Source organism: Nannospalax galili, unplaced genomic scaffold (assembly GCF_000622305.1).
Source record: "Nannospalax galili isolate Female #2095 unplaced genomic scaffold, S.galili_v1.0 scaffold1023, whole genome shotgun sequence".
Taxonomy (NCBI): Eukaryota; Metazoa; Chordata; class Mammalia; order Rodentia; family Spalacidae; genus Nannospalax; species Nannospalax galili.
Window position 1 is genome coordinate 171120 of NW_008349234.1, and position 14263 is coordinate 185382.

Sequence of the window (14263 nt, forward strand, 5' to 3'; positions counted from 1 at the left end):
GAAAATGAACAGCAGACCCCAATTTTATCTAAAGGAATATTGACAACTGATTGCTGCTAGATGAGGAACAGCTGATGTTCCTAAAACAAGGATCTCTAGATAGGCTGACTAGATTCAGCAGACAGACAAGCACTGGAGAATGGCTGTGGGTGTCAACAGCACAGTGGACCATAACAGGGATGACAGAGTATATGGGCTCCAGTATGTGGGAGGGGGTGGCCATGGGAGGGTGCCATTTGGGAAGTGGGTATATAGATGAATAAGATTGTGTGGGATGTTCTGTATGATATACTCACAAAAAAATCAACAAATAAAAAATGAGTTATATTTGAGGAGGAAGCATAAAAACTTACTTCATGGTAATTAGTAGAGGTGACAAATATTACCATTGAAATCTACTTGATGACTTTACATCCATACTCAGGTGCCGAGGATCCGATTGCAACCAATTATGACTGGTAATAATCGGATACATACAGATTAGAGATGCATACGCCAACATCTCATTGTTAGTAGCAAAATCAATGAGTCTTTTGGCAAGGAACAATATATTCTAAAGCGCAATGGAGATTTTTTTTTTTTTTTTTTTCCTTTTTTTGAAGCAGGGTCTCCCTGTAGCCCCAGCTCTCCTGGAACTCACGATGTAGAGCAGAGTGGCCTTGAACTAACAGAGATCCACCTGCCTCTGACTCCCAAGTGCTAGGACTACAGGCGTGTGCCACCACGTCTGACTTAAATGGAGATCTTTTTTAAAGGTTAAAAACTCATTCAGTTTTATGTCTTGCAGCGCTTATACTGAGTTCAATATTGTATAGCTATATTAATTCAACTATGAACCTAGAAACTTACAGCCACTTGTGAAAGACATGTACTCTTGCTCTGGAGTGTGTTACTGAATGTTAAAGCTGTAATGAAATGCTTCTTCTAATTATGTAGTTATTAAAAATTTTTTAATAAATACAAAAAAAGTTAATCTGATGTTTCAGCAGGCAAAGTCACTCAACACAAATCCTAATGATCTTGAGATATTGAGTTCATCCCCAGGATCTATATGATGGAAGTAGAGAGCTAACTCTGGTAAAGTATCCACTGACCCCCAAGTGCAGGCACACATACAAGTGGTAGTAGCATTAAAAGTGTAGGAAACAGCATATCTTAAAATGAAATGATCTTCTTTAAAACGTAAAAACTCATTCAATTTTATGTCTTACAAGGTTTATACTGAGTTCAATATTATATGACTGTATTAATTCAACTGTGAACCTAAAAATTTACAGCTACCTTTGAAAGAGATGTATCTTTGGCTCTAGAATGTGTTACTGAATATATTAAAGCTGTAATGAAATGCTTCTTCTAAAAAAACAAACAAAAAAGATGGAGATCATCAGACTTGGGGTGAGGACAGAAGAGGCTGTCGGATCCCCTGGAACTGGAGTTACAGATAGTTATTAGCCTCCATGTGGGTGCTGGGAATTGAATCCTGGTCTTCTGCAAGAACAGTCAGTGTTCTTAACTGCTGAGCCATCTCTCTAGCTCCTAAATTGAATTCTATAAGCAATTATAAGTAAAACTTACAGAACTTTGAGGATAATGATTATATGTTTAGGTAAATCTCTTTTTGTTTTGGTCTTTTTTGAGACAGGGTCTCCCTGTAGCCCCGGCTGACCTGGAACTCACTATGTAGACCTGGAATTCAGAGATCCACCTGCCTCTGCCTCCCAAGTGGTGGGATTAAAGACGTGTGCCACCACACCTGGCTTAGGTAAATCTCTTTTAAGAAGCTAGAAAATGGACTAGAGAGATAGCTCAGCAGTAAAGAGCATGTACTGTTCTTGTAGAGGACCTGGGTTCAGTTCCCAGCAACGGCCTGTAACCCTAGCTCCAGGAGATCTGATGTTCTCTTCTGGCTTCTGTGGGCACTGCACTTATGTGTACGATCCCCCACTGTACACACATAATTTCATAAAATAAAAATAAAATCTTTAAAGAAGCTGGGGCAGAAATGATTGAATTGACAAAAACAGTTCTTTAAAATCAAGGCTTGCTGGGCATGTGGCACACACCTGTAATCCCAGCACTTGGAGAAGCTGAGACAGGTGGATTTCTTCAAGTTTGAGGCCAGCCTGGGTTACAGAGTGAGACCCGATCTCCAAAGATGGGAAAAAAAAAAAAAAAGTTAAGGTTATCTATTTATTTATGTATGCAGCCCTGGTGGGCTTGGCTATGTAGACCAGGCTGTCCTCAAACTTCTACCTGGGTGCTGAGATTAACATTAAAGGCGTGGACCATGTACCTGGCCCAAGGTTAATTTGAGGCTAAGAGGGTAACTGCTGGCTGTAGGTTAAGACTTCAGAATAAACATGCCAGTATTTGGCCTTCAGGGCGGCTGCAGGCCTTCGTGGTCTTGGGCACCGTGAGAAGAGTGCCTGGGCTTGTTTGGCTTCCATGTCTGCTTACAGTGGTCATGAAGCTTTAGACATCAATTTCTCTACCTCAGTTTCCTTATTTGGGAAGTAGAAGGCATAATTCCTCCCTCATAAGATTAATGAGGAGTGTCTTGATGTGTTTGGGACATAAATCATCAGCTGAAAATTCCATTTTTTACACTTAACTGAAAACTTAGAGTGATTAGTGTTTGGGTGATGCAGAGATCTGTGCTGCTCATTTTAGAGAACAATTTCTTTTCTCCATTTCCAAGTTTCTTGTTTGCTGCTGAGATTAAATCATAGTGCCAGAATTTAAAGAATTTTATGTTGAATAGTAGATGAAATTAAATTTTTCTTGAAAGATATATTTTGTGGGGCTGGAGAGGTGGTTCAGCAGTTATAAGAACACTGGCTGCTCTTGCAGAGGTGCTCTTGCAGGGTTCCCAGCACCCACATGGTGGCTAGCAACCATCTGAAACTCCGGTTCCAGGGGATCCAATGCCCTCTTCTGACCTCCATGGGCATTGCATGACTTACATACATGTAGGTAATATACTCATACATATAAAATAATAATGATCATAAAACGATAGATTTTGTGAAGTCCATCTTAGGCAGATATCTGAAATGGTTTTCTTGTACACGCTGCTTGTAGTTATTAGAAGTTCGTGGCTTCAAGAAATGCTTCATCACTCAGTAGATGCTCTTCTATTAGTTTTGGGTTAAGGAGTCATTTGCCTTCTGTAGCAGAATCAATTAATTGATCGGAACTCTGGGCATCTTCTCATACCCACACAGGGTGGTCACCAAGGATATCAGACTCTAAGCTGTCCCAAACTGCACCTACAGTGTTCTCCTTAAACCTGATCTTCCTCTTATTCTGATGGGACCCCTGCCCTTCCAGTCTTTTCATCCCAAAGCCTGGGCTTGTCCTTAAGAACTCCCTCTTCCTTTCCTTCACATCCAGCTCACCAGGGTGGGAACTCACGTCTCCTGACTTATAAATGCCTACTCCTGCACAGCCACTCCTAGTTTAAGCTGCCTTGGTCTGTCACCTAAAACTTTGTAAGAGGCCCACCTTTAATCCTAGCACTTGAGAGGCAGAGACAGGCAGATTTCTGTGAGTTCAGGGCCAAGGCCAGCCTGGTCTACATAGTGAGGGCCAGGCCAACTGGGGTTACAGGAAGACCCTGTATCAAAAAGACTGAAAAAAAAAGACCCAAAACTTTATAAGCGGGAGCTGACCTTCCTGAGCCGCCTCAAAGTTTGCATCAGGCCACCTCCATATCCATCTCCAGATCACATCCAACCCTTCAGCCACTCCTCAGCCCTTTTCAAAGACCAGATCCTCAGAATGGCCTTCAAGCCTTGTGTGGCATGCCCACTGCCCCTACCTCTTCTCTCTCAAGATTGGAACAGTGCTTGCCCCCAGGGCCTTTTGTTTTGTTTTGTTTTGAGATAGGGCCTCCCTGGAACTCTATGTAGGCCAGGCTGGCCTCCATCTCACAGAGATCCACCTGCCTCAGGCCCTTGCTCATGCATGTCCTTCTCTCCCATACTATCATTAATGAGCCACCATTCCTCACTCATCCTAGGGATGTCAGCCAGTTCCCACTTACTCAGGGAACCCTTCTGATTCATATGCAAGCCACTGTGGCTCCCTGCTGGCTGTGTTCTAGAGCTCCTTAAGGGTCCTTGCTGGCTTGAATGGTGTTCTAGGCTCCCTGAGGGCAGGTTTCTCTGTTTTCCTTTGTGAACTGTGAGGCAGTACACTAATGAGTATGAATCTTAATGCCTTGCCTACCTCTACTCTCAGAACTAGAAAGATTTGACTGACATTAAGATGTTTTCGCAAACAGACTTGTAGCAGTGAATAAATTGTGAAATTAGGAAAGCTTTAGATCTGTAATCAATTCCAAATGCTTATTTTATGGAATATTTGAGGGGAAAATAAGTTTGTTTTTAGTTAGATATTGTTTTGAAATTAACTTTTTTACCAAACTTCCTTGAGCCATTTAGATTAATGGTTCATGTAATATTTTACATAGGAGGAAAATCTATGGAGGCAGCTGCCTCAGCCAGTATAAAAGAGTCATTAATAAACCTACCAGGAAAGGTGGGAGTTTATAGAAGCCTTGGTTAATTGTTATTGTCACCAACTCCCCTGAGGGTGGAACTGTGTTCCCATAGCACACGAAAAGGGATGTGCCATGTAGACTTTTTATAATGTTAGTACATGCAAGAGAGTGTTTACTTATTTTCTGAGTTTTCTCCCTTAGAATTGATGTTGAGTGGATGGAACTTTTTTTTTTTTTTGGTCTTTTTTGAGACAGGGTCTCCCTGTAGCCCCAGCTGTCCTGGAACTCAGTATGTAGACCAGGCTGGCCTTGAACTCACAGAGATCTGCCTGCCTCTGCCTCCTGAGTGCTGGGATTAAAGGCATGCGCCACCATGCCCCCAAAATGGATGGAACTTTTTTTTTTTTTTTTTTTCTTTTTGAGACAGGGTCTCCCTGTTGTACCAGCTGTCCTGGAACTCACTATGTAGACCAGGCTGGCCTCAAACTCACAGATATCCATCTGCCTCTGGCTCCCAGGTGCTGGGATCAAAGGTGTGCGCCACCAGGCTTGGATGGATGGAACTCTTCTTGAAGCACAGAGCACCAATAGAAAACTCCTCCTAGCTCCAGATTGCTTTAATGAGCAGCTGAACAAAGCAGCATGCGTCAGGGTTAAGAGCCTGCTCTTGGAGCCCACGACCCAGCTCTGCTAGGTAATAGCTTTGTTACCTTGGTAAGTTTCCAGAACCACTTTCAGTCTTTTCCCTTACTTAAAATGATGAAATAATGGCAGTCCCTTCCTCAGAGAATTGAAAGGCTTAAGTGAGATAGTGCCAGCAACTGCACTCAGGGCTTGCCCTGGAAAGAGGTTGTTGCTGTTATGGTTTAGAGTCCTCTGGTGTGTCCTCATACATCAGAACTGTGACTTGGGCACATCCAGATATCCTTTGCCTCTCCCACTTCTGTATCTGCTTTGTTTTTTGAGACAGGGTCTTGGTACAGTAGCCCAGGCTAATCAACTTAGTATATAGCCCATAATTATCTCCAACTTGTGATAATCCTCCTGTCTCAGCCTCCAAAGCTCTGGTATTACAGATATGTGCCTCTATGTTCAGCCTCCCTGTGTTCCAGTTGATAAGGTCTTGAGTTGCTCAGAATGCAGTGGTGTTCTTTACCATGGATATTAAAGTGGCTTTCATAAATTTTTGGAGAAAAATAAAATTGTGTGTTCTCTCATGGGAAAAAAGCATGCTACGTTTTCCTTTTTTTTTTTTTTGGTCTTTTTTGAGACAGGGTCTCCTTGTAACCTCAGCTGGCCTGGAACTCACTATGTAGACCAGGCTGGCCTCAAACTCACAGAGATCTGTCTGCTTCTGCCTCCCAAGTGCTGGGATTAAAGGCAGACAGTATCTAGGATCCTCATTCAAGAAATTATCCTTTTAACTAATTTTGAGAACAAGTGCTGTTATTTCATGGTGCTGTGTTTTTCTTCATCATGAAAATGCAGGGGAGGGGAGTGTGCTTCATTGTAACCTTTCTGCACCTTACAGTTTATGAAGTTCTCTCCAATTCTTTCTCCCAGCAGTTTGAGGGGTGAGGCTTTACCATCAGGGTCCCAGGAAATGTAGACTCAGCCAGGCTGTTCCTGAACTTGGCTCTTTCCAGTTAGCCGTGGCTGTCAGCCATACCATGAAGGGCGATTTGGGGTACTGAGTTAATGGGGTCCTCATTACACATGGATAGCCAGAAAGCTCTGTGTCTGTTTAGCATTGTGCTCTGGCAGCCAGCACTCTCCAAGTACTCACATAAGTTTAGAAGAAAGTCACCCAACTAATCATCTGGAAAGGGCAGGACATTACTGTGAGGTGGTTATCAGAACTGTGAACAGAAAAACATCAACATCACAGTTTCTCACGCTTGTTTCTTTGGGGTATCACCAGAGCCCAGTACAGCCATCAGGCTTACAGCACCTCCAGAATTAGATCAGACAGTCTGGTTCCATGCTGGGTACTCACATTCAGGTTATGAAATGCTCCTTGTGCTTAATTTTCTCCGATCTGCCAAGAAGCAGCTTTTCTCTTCTTCCTTTATGCATCCAGGTTTCTTTTTTAACCCACCTGTCATTCTTCCCTATACTTCATTTCTGCCTTGTATCTGGCTATTGAGACAGCACTGGAACAGACCTTCAGGAATGGGTATCAGGGAGGCCCTGGCTGGGATCAACTCTGCGTCTAGGGTTTGAGGGACTGGACTGGGCCACAACTTTAAAAGGAATATAGTACAGGACCAGTGTAGCAAAGATCAGGAGCAGGTCACGGTCTCATTGTGCCATGTGGCCATGGCAACAGCTGTCAAGCCTCCTATTTCTCACTTACAGTATCTGAAGAAATTGACTGGCTGACCTTGAGGAGAAAGGGCTTACAGAGCAAGAGCCTGCTAAAGAGTAATTGCTTCTGAAGCAGTAGCTATAGACTGGATTAACCAGTTATGGGTGTCAGAAACAGCTGGTGCTACATCTGCTGAGTTTTTGGTTCATTGTGGGGCGTGTCTGTGTGTACATAGGTTTGTGATTACTAGGATGTTTTTTCAAGTCATGTGTCTTTTAGTCCCCACTTCTCAGTCATAAGCCCTGAGATGGCAAAGGATGGCTGGATCATCCTTGTGTTGAAGGCATTTCTTAGGATGTTGTGGTGCACCTCTCATATGCCCAATTCTTCTTTGAGAACTGTGACTAAGAAAGTCATGATCAGGGTGCTGACATGATAGCTTAGCAGGTAAAGGCACTTGCTGCCAAGCCTGATGATCTCGCTCAATCCCCAGGAGCCACATGGTAGAAGGAGAGAACTAACTTCCAGGAGTTGTCCTCTGACCTCCACACTGGTGCTGTGGCAAGTTTGCACCACCCTCCCCCCAAATAAATGTAATAGAAAAATTTTAGATACTGATCAGTTGTCCACTTGTAGGCTGCTCTATGGGGATGACCTGGCATCATGGCTCCAATCTCACATTCACAAAGGAACCCAGGGGAGCCAGGAAATCCCTTTTTGCCCTTAAAAGGTGTGGTGGTGCATGCCTTTAATCCCAGCATTTGGGAGGCAGAGGCAGGCGGACCTCTGTGAGTTTGAGGCCAGCCTGGTCCACATAGTTCCAGGCCAGCTGGGGCTACTGGGAGACCCTGACTCAAAAAGACCGAAAAAAAAAAGCTTGCTAAAAACTACATTTATTAAGGATAAGGGCACAAAAGTCACCTAAGCCATCAAGTTTCCTTTGCCGTGTGTGTGTGTGTGTGTGTGTGTGTGTGTGTGTGTGCAGAGACAGTCTCAGGCTGGCCTTGAACTTCTGGTCCTCCACCCTCCATCTCTCAGGTGTTAGGGTTGCAGACATGTACCACCATGCCTGGTTTATGCAGTGCTGGAGATCAGTGCCAGGGCTTCTGGCATTCTAGGCAAGCTCTCTATCAACCGAGCCACTTCCTCAGCCTTCCTTGCTTTTGTTCGGAAGTGTAATTCCATATGGTTTCATGCTGATTCCAAATTCTCATTGGCTGTGGATGACATAATAGGAATTTCTGTGTCAGGATTGGTCTACCTCCAGACATTGTTACTAGAGCTGCCTTTAGGAAATATGCTCACTACCTTAGAATAAGGCTGACCTCAAATGTGAGTGCCCTTGACTCAAAACCCAGTGACTGACTGTTTCTTACTTAACTATGCTTATCGTTCTACCTGTGGCAGTGATTTGATTTCATAATATTATGATCCTTTTATAAATTTGATTACTGATGAAATTTGGATCAGTACTGAAATGGAAAAGTAATAATCTGAATTAATCACTTACAGTTAAGCATTGTAAGAATCTTGCAAAATTTAGGTCAACATAGAGAGAAGACAGAAAAAGAGGTTGATGTAAGCCAGACATGGCAGTTCATGCTTGTGGTCTCAGCACTTAGGAGGCTGAAACAGGAAGACTGCCACAAATTCAAGGCCACCCTGGGTTCATAGTGAGTCCCAGACTAACTGGGACTACAAAGTGGTCCCAACAACAAAAGAGGCTGGTGTAACTGCAGACCTCATCTAGTATCCTCATTCAAGAAATTATCCTTTTAACCTAACTTTGCACCAAGTGCCAATAAAGATAACCTTCAGAGTGAGACACTGTTACCACTTTGTCTTGTAGCCTTTTAGGTACTCTTGATTGTTCTTCTACTCACTGTGTTCAGTACTCAGGTCTTGCCACATTCTGCTTTTTCATCTTGTATTTCAGCATGCAGGCCTTTCCATGTTTCCACCTGGTCCTTGTCTTGTCATTCTTCATGGTCCCAGCTCTCTGAACTCAGCCTAAAGGCAGACAGCTAGGCCAGGCTAGTTCTGATAATATGGCCTCTGTTCGATCCTTGATAGTGTGTCCGAGTCCATGGGCCAGTTTGGCCTGCATGAGAAAGATGTGCTCAGGGGCTGGACAGATGGCTCAGCAGTTAAGAGCACTGGCTGCTCCTACAAAGGAACCGAGTTCAACTCCCAGCACCCACATGGTGGTAACAACTGTCCATAACTCCAGTTCCAGGGAAATTCAATGCCCTCTTCTAACCTCTGTGAGCATTGCCTGACACACAGGTGTACTTACATGCATGCAGGTAATACACTCATACACATAAAATAAAAATAATAAAATATTTAAAAAAAGAAAACTGTTCAGATCTGCTGCTGACGCCAAAAGCAGTAATAGCTCCCATCAGTTGGGTGTTATTCCTTAATTCTTTCAGCCCCTGTGAGGTAGGCACTATTATCTCCACTTTGTTTAGGGCATAAATGCTTTTGGCAGGACCTTGTCAAGGTCACATGTGGTAAGTGGTGGAGCTAGGGTCTGAAGCTGGGCCTGTTTAATTTCAGAATTTGAAGTTTTTAAAGACTTACTATTTTTATTTACGTGTCTGCATTTGGGTTTTGTGCACGTGAATACTGGTGCCAGTGGGATTCAGAAGATGGCATAGGAGCCCCTGAAGCTGGAATTAGGTAGTTGTGAGCCACCTGAGTGGGTGCTGGGAACTGAACTCAGGTCCTCTTGGAAGAGCAACAAGTGCTCTGAACTGCTGAGCCATCTCCACCTCCAGAGTTTATGTTTTAAAAAATAAGATTTATTTTATTTTAAATTATGTGTCTGTGTGTGGGTATGTGCACATGTGTACAGGTACCCTCAGAGGCCAAGGGCATCAGATCTCCCTGGAGCTGTAGGTGGTTGTGAACTGCTAGATGTGGGTGCTGGGCACCTCTGCAAGAGCAGTACATATCTCACCTGCTATCGCTTCAGCCTTGAATTTGACTCTTTTTTGTTTGCTACAGGGTCTTACATGCAGCCCTGGCTGGTCTGAAGCTCACAGAGATCCACCTGCCTCTGCCTCCCAAGTGCTAGAATTAAAGGCGTGTACCAGTATGCCTGGCCCAAGTTTGGCTTCTTAATTAGGTTTTTGTGTAATAGGTTTGCCCACTCAACTCTCACTTCATTTCAGAAATCTAACTACATACCAGCTGAGTTCTCACAATAAACACATTTAATATATCTTAAAATCATAGACGCTTAGCTGGGCGTGGTGGCAGAGGTAGGTGGATCTCAGTGAGTTCAAGGCCAACCTGGTCTACATAGCAAGTTCCAGGCCAGCTGGAGCTACAGGGAGACCCTGTCTCAAAAAAAAAAAAAAAAAAAGGCAAACAACAACAAAAAAAAAACCACAGAAGCTTAATACTAAAGCAAGGAGTAGCACGTGCCATAGTCAAGCAGGCACCCCACCCAGAGAATCTCACCAACAGGAGAGATTTGCTAGTTACCCTCAGGGGCAGAGTGGTGGGTATAGCCAGCCTGTATCCAGTCTTTGCTATTCATCCTGAGCCTCTGAGGTGCTCCAACCAGAATGAGCCAATATTGATTCCACAGGGTAGCCTGAAGCACCTGTACAATGCTTTGTGGGAGAATCCAGAGAGTACTAGGAATAACGGCAGCTTATAGGTAGCTTGCTTTTTTCCCCTGACCTTACAACCTACCTCTATTAAGGAGGAACCATGAAGTTGCCATCCACACTAATTGGAAGCTTTCTGTGTGCTGCCCTGATAGTGTCTACCACACTAAGATCTCTCATGGTTGGGTTTAGATTTTTAGTTATTTCCAGGGCTGTGCCCAGGGTTGTGCCCAGGGCTTTATGACGATGCTACTGCATGTATGGGCTCTTGGAATGGGGGCAGTAGGGCTGGCTCCTCCATGGTTTTCCAAAGTCTTGCTTCTGTTGAATGAAAAAGTGTCACATAGGAGTCAAAGCTGACTTACGTCCCTGGGCTGGGTTAGAAATGGAGTTCAGACTCAACACATGGGAGAAGCATCTGGGCTTACCCACGGGGCTTCCGCCAGCATCGTATCTAGAACTCTCATTTTCTAACATCATCTGAACTAAAGCAGTTTGGAGGAGTAAGGAAAAGAACATTAGAGATGACCATTTGGGCTCCGGGGCCTTGTTGGCAACTCCATGATGGATGAGAGTGAATTGGTGTGGATAGGAGCTCCGGGATTGGCAGGTCAACTGAGTTTAGGATTCTGCCTCCTTGAATCTGGATGAGGTCTGTGCAGAGAGGAATGGATGGAACGTTTCTTACAGAGGGTCGGAAGTAGTAGATATATAGAGTTAGATACAAACCTACCACCTTCTAGTCAGTTAGGGGTAAGGGCATCTGACCACGTGGACAGAGAGAGACAAAATTGGAGTCTGAATGAGAGGCACAGCCCAGGATCGCACCAGCAGGGAATCTAAGTAGGAAACCGGTGGGGTAATTCCTGAAAACAGCAAGGGCGGGGCTGAACTTCCAGGACTGGATCTGCATACTTCGGATTCCTGGGATCTGCAAGCATGTGACCCAACCCTCTCTGCCTTACTCTCTCTAGCTGAATGGAGGTCATTGTTGGAACAACTCAGGCCTGGGAGCATGCAGTATTAATGACAGAGAATTGCTTGGTCTGCAAGTAACTCTTGAAAGTTAGGCCAGCTCTTCTCTTGACTTTCTCTGTTCCACGTTTTATAAACTTTTTTATTTTGATTGATTGAGCGTGTGTGTGTGTGTGTGTGTGTGTGTGTGTGTGTGTGTGTGTGTGAGATATATATGTGAATATGAGGGGAACACTTGGAAATTAGAGGACAACTTGCAGGAGTTGGTTCTCTCCTTCTACCATATGGATCTGGGGGATTGAACTCGTATCATCAGGCTTGGCAACAACTGCTTTTATTCACTGAGCCATATCATTGGCCCTCCTCCACATTTTTTTAGAGCCAGGGAAAAGAGGAGGAGGAGGAGAATTTTTTTCACTGAGTTATGTCTCTGGAAGGAGAAGGGGCCTCAAAGGGCTCATCAGAGTTCTGAGGGTGTTGGGAATATAGAAGGGAGATTGAATCCACAAGGGATGAAGCTGGTGGTTTGTACTTAAAGTGGGTGTTTGTATAGACTATGAATGACCTTCACTGGGAAGAGAGCCTGATGGGAGTTCTGCCTTTAGCACAGCCAGAATAATGCCATCCCTGCAAGGTCAGCTCTGTCCAGTTGAGCAGTGGAGGAAGAAACTGTAGGATACCTGAAGAGGCCAGACAGGTGCCTGACCTCTTGCCTCCTCATGTACAAGTTTGATTAGTTGTTGGACTTGGGGACGTTCTACCTATGACCAGAATGTAAAGGTTGTTTCTGTAGCTGGACCAAACAAGACAAGTCTGAAAGGGCTCCAAGTTTTTTTGAGATAGGGTCTCCCTGTAGCCCCAGCTGGCCTGGATCTCACTATGTAGACCAGGCTGGCTTTGAACTCACAGAGATCCACCTGCCTCTGCCTCCTGAGTGCTGTGATGAAAGGTGTGCACTGCCATGCCCAGCTGTTTCCACATTTTTGTTAATGTGAGATGAGCTGTTTGAACACTATTTGAAAAATATTTTGACTTAATTGTCTTTAGTACATTAGTCAACTGAAGTGCATCCTGGTTTCCTTTGCCTAACTTTAATATTTACCAAAAATTTCTCTGGTGCAAAGTAGAAAGTAGAACTCCTAAGTATGTTCTATTCTGGTAGAATTTAGAGCCTTCTGGAAAATTCCTTAAAGACAGTGGCGAAAAATTCCTTTAGTTTACAGCTCAGGAAGGTGAAGTGAACGGGCTTGCACAGCTGGTTAAAGGACCATGGTCCTCCTTGGAGCTTCTGCCTCTGCTGCCTCAGGACCACACTCGGTATGATGTTCAGTGCCTGGATCTACTATCCAAACAGTTGTCAGAAATCTCACACTGGGTCAGGGGAGCTTTGGGGCCCCATCAGTTCATCCTCCCTCAGCTGGAATCCTTCTCAGCACAATCCACAACAGTGGAAGAGAGGGCATGACCTAGTTATGTTCCCACTCAGGATTTATAAACAAGTAAGTGATCCTCAGGGGACCACAGGATGGCCATGTGGCCAGGTCAAGACTGTGCATCTGCCAGGAATATGGTAGCTTCTGACTTTGTAGATCTTGAACATGGACTTGAGTTTCTTGCTTCCTTCTCTTGCCTCATGCTCCATCTGCCACTTAGAATGTGACCAGTCAGCTTATCAAGGCCACAAAAACCCTCTTCCCAAGTGGCCTCTGGGAAGCTTTCTGCCAAGCTGTTTCTCACCAGCTCCCCGTCCCCATACACACACACACACACACTCAATATCAAATTGGTTTGTACCTTTTTATTGATTTGGAGACTGTCTCTGGCCTTGAACTCCTCCTGGCAATCTTCCTCTATCAGCCTTCCAAGTGCTGGGATTACAGGTATGTGCCACCCTACCCTGCTCAAACCTGATTTTTTAAAAAAACTATCTTCTTTAGGCCTCAGATTGCTGTCTATAAATAGAATCTTGATGTAAGATTGTATTTAGCAGATTTTACTGCCCGATATCAAAGTTAAGTCTGCTGATGCCTATATAAAAAAGTGTTTCTGACTGAAAAAAAGAGGCTTTTTTTTCTCTTCAAGTTCTCAGAGAGTTCTTTCAATTTATAAAAAAATTAATCGAAAAAGCTTTCTCCCTGGAGAAGGTGGATGGCCAGTAGGTACTAATGGAATTCAGATATGTAAGCTAGATTTTCGAGTCAATATGATTTGGGAGGAAAACTCTACATACATTATTATTGATTACTAGAACATACAGGAAATGATCATCCATACTAAAGATTACTGCTGGGCATGGTGACACATACCTTTAATCTCAGCACTTGGAAGGCAGAGGCAGACAGATCCCTGTGAGTTCCAGGCCAGCTAGGGCTATAGGGAAACAAAACCAACCAAACCAAAAAATAAAAAAATTAAAAAAATATTAAAAGAAAGGTCAAAGTTTGGGGAAAACATTTGTTTTTTGATTTATTTATTTATTTATTTATTTATTTATTTATTTATTTATGGTCTTTTTGAGACAGGGTCTTCCTATAGCCCCAGCTGGCCTAGAAGGCACTATGTAGACCAGGCTGGCCTGGAACTCACAGAGATCCACCTGCCTCTACCACCCGACCCAAGTGCTGGGATTAAAGGCATGCACCACCATGCCTGGCTTTGTGTTTTTTAATTATGTATGAGTGTATTGCCTCTATGTATGTAAGTGTGTCCATGTCATACAGTGACTGTGGAAGACAGAAGAGGAAGAGGGCATCATATCCCCTGGAACTGGATTTACAGACGGTTGTTAGCCATCATGTGGGTGCTGGGATTCAAACCTGGGTCCTCTTTAAGAACAGCTAGTGCTCTTAACCG

At 43.9% G+C, this 14263-nt stretch overlaps 1 protein-coding gene across 4 annotated transcripts in view; it reads left to right on the top strand.

The window, feature by feature from the left end:
* The window catches only part of Tex2 (testis expressed 2), a 127100-nt gene that overhangs the window by 28972 nt on the left and 83865 nt on the right, over positions 1-14263 (top strand). The window contains exon 1 of one of the 4 annotated variants that reach the window (XM_029570132.1): positions 5047-5198. The exons of the other annotated variants lie outside the window; for them this stretch is intronic. The gene's annotated coding sequence lies outside the window, so the exon portion shown is untranslated. Of the gene's footprint in view, positions 1-5046; positions 5199-14263 lie in introns of those variants that run through there. 4 annotated transcript variants of the gene reach the window in all.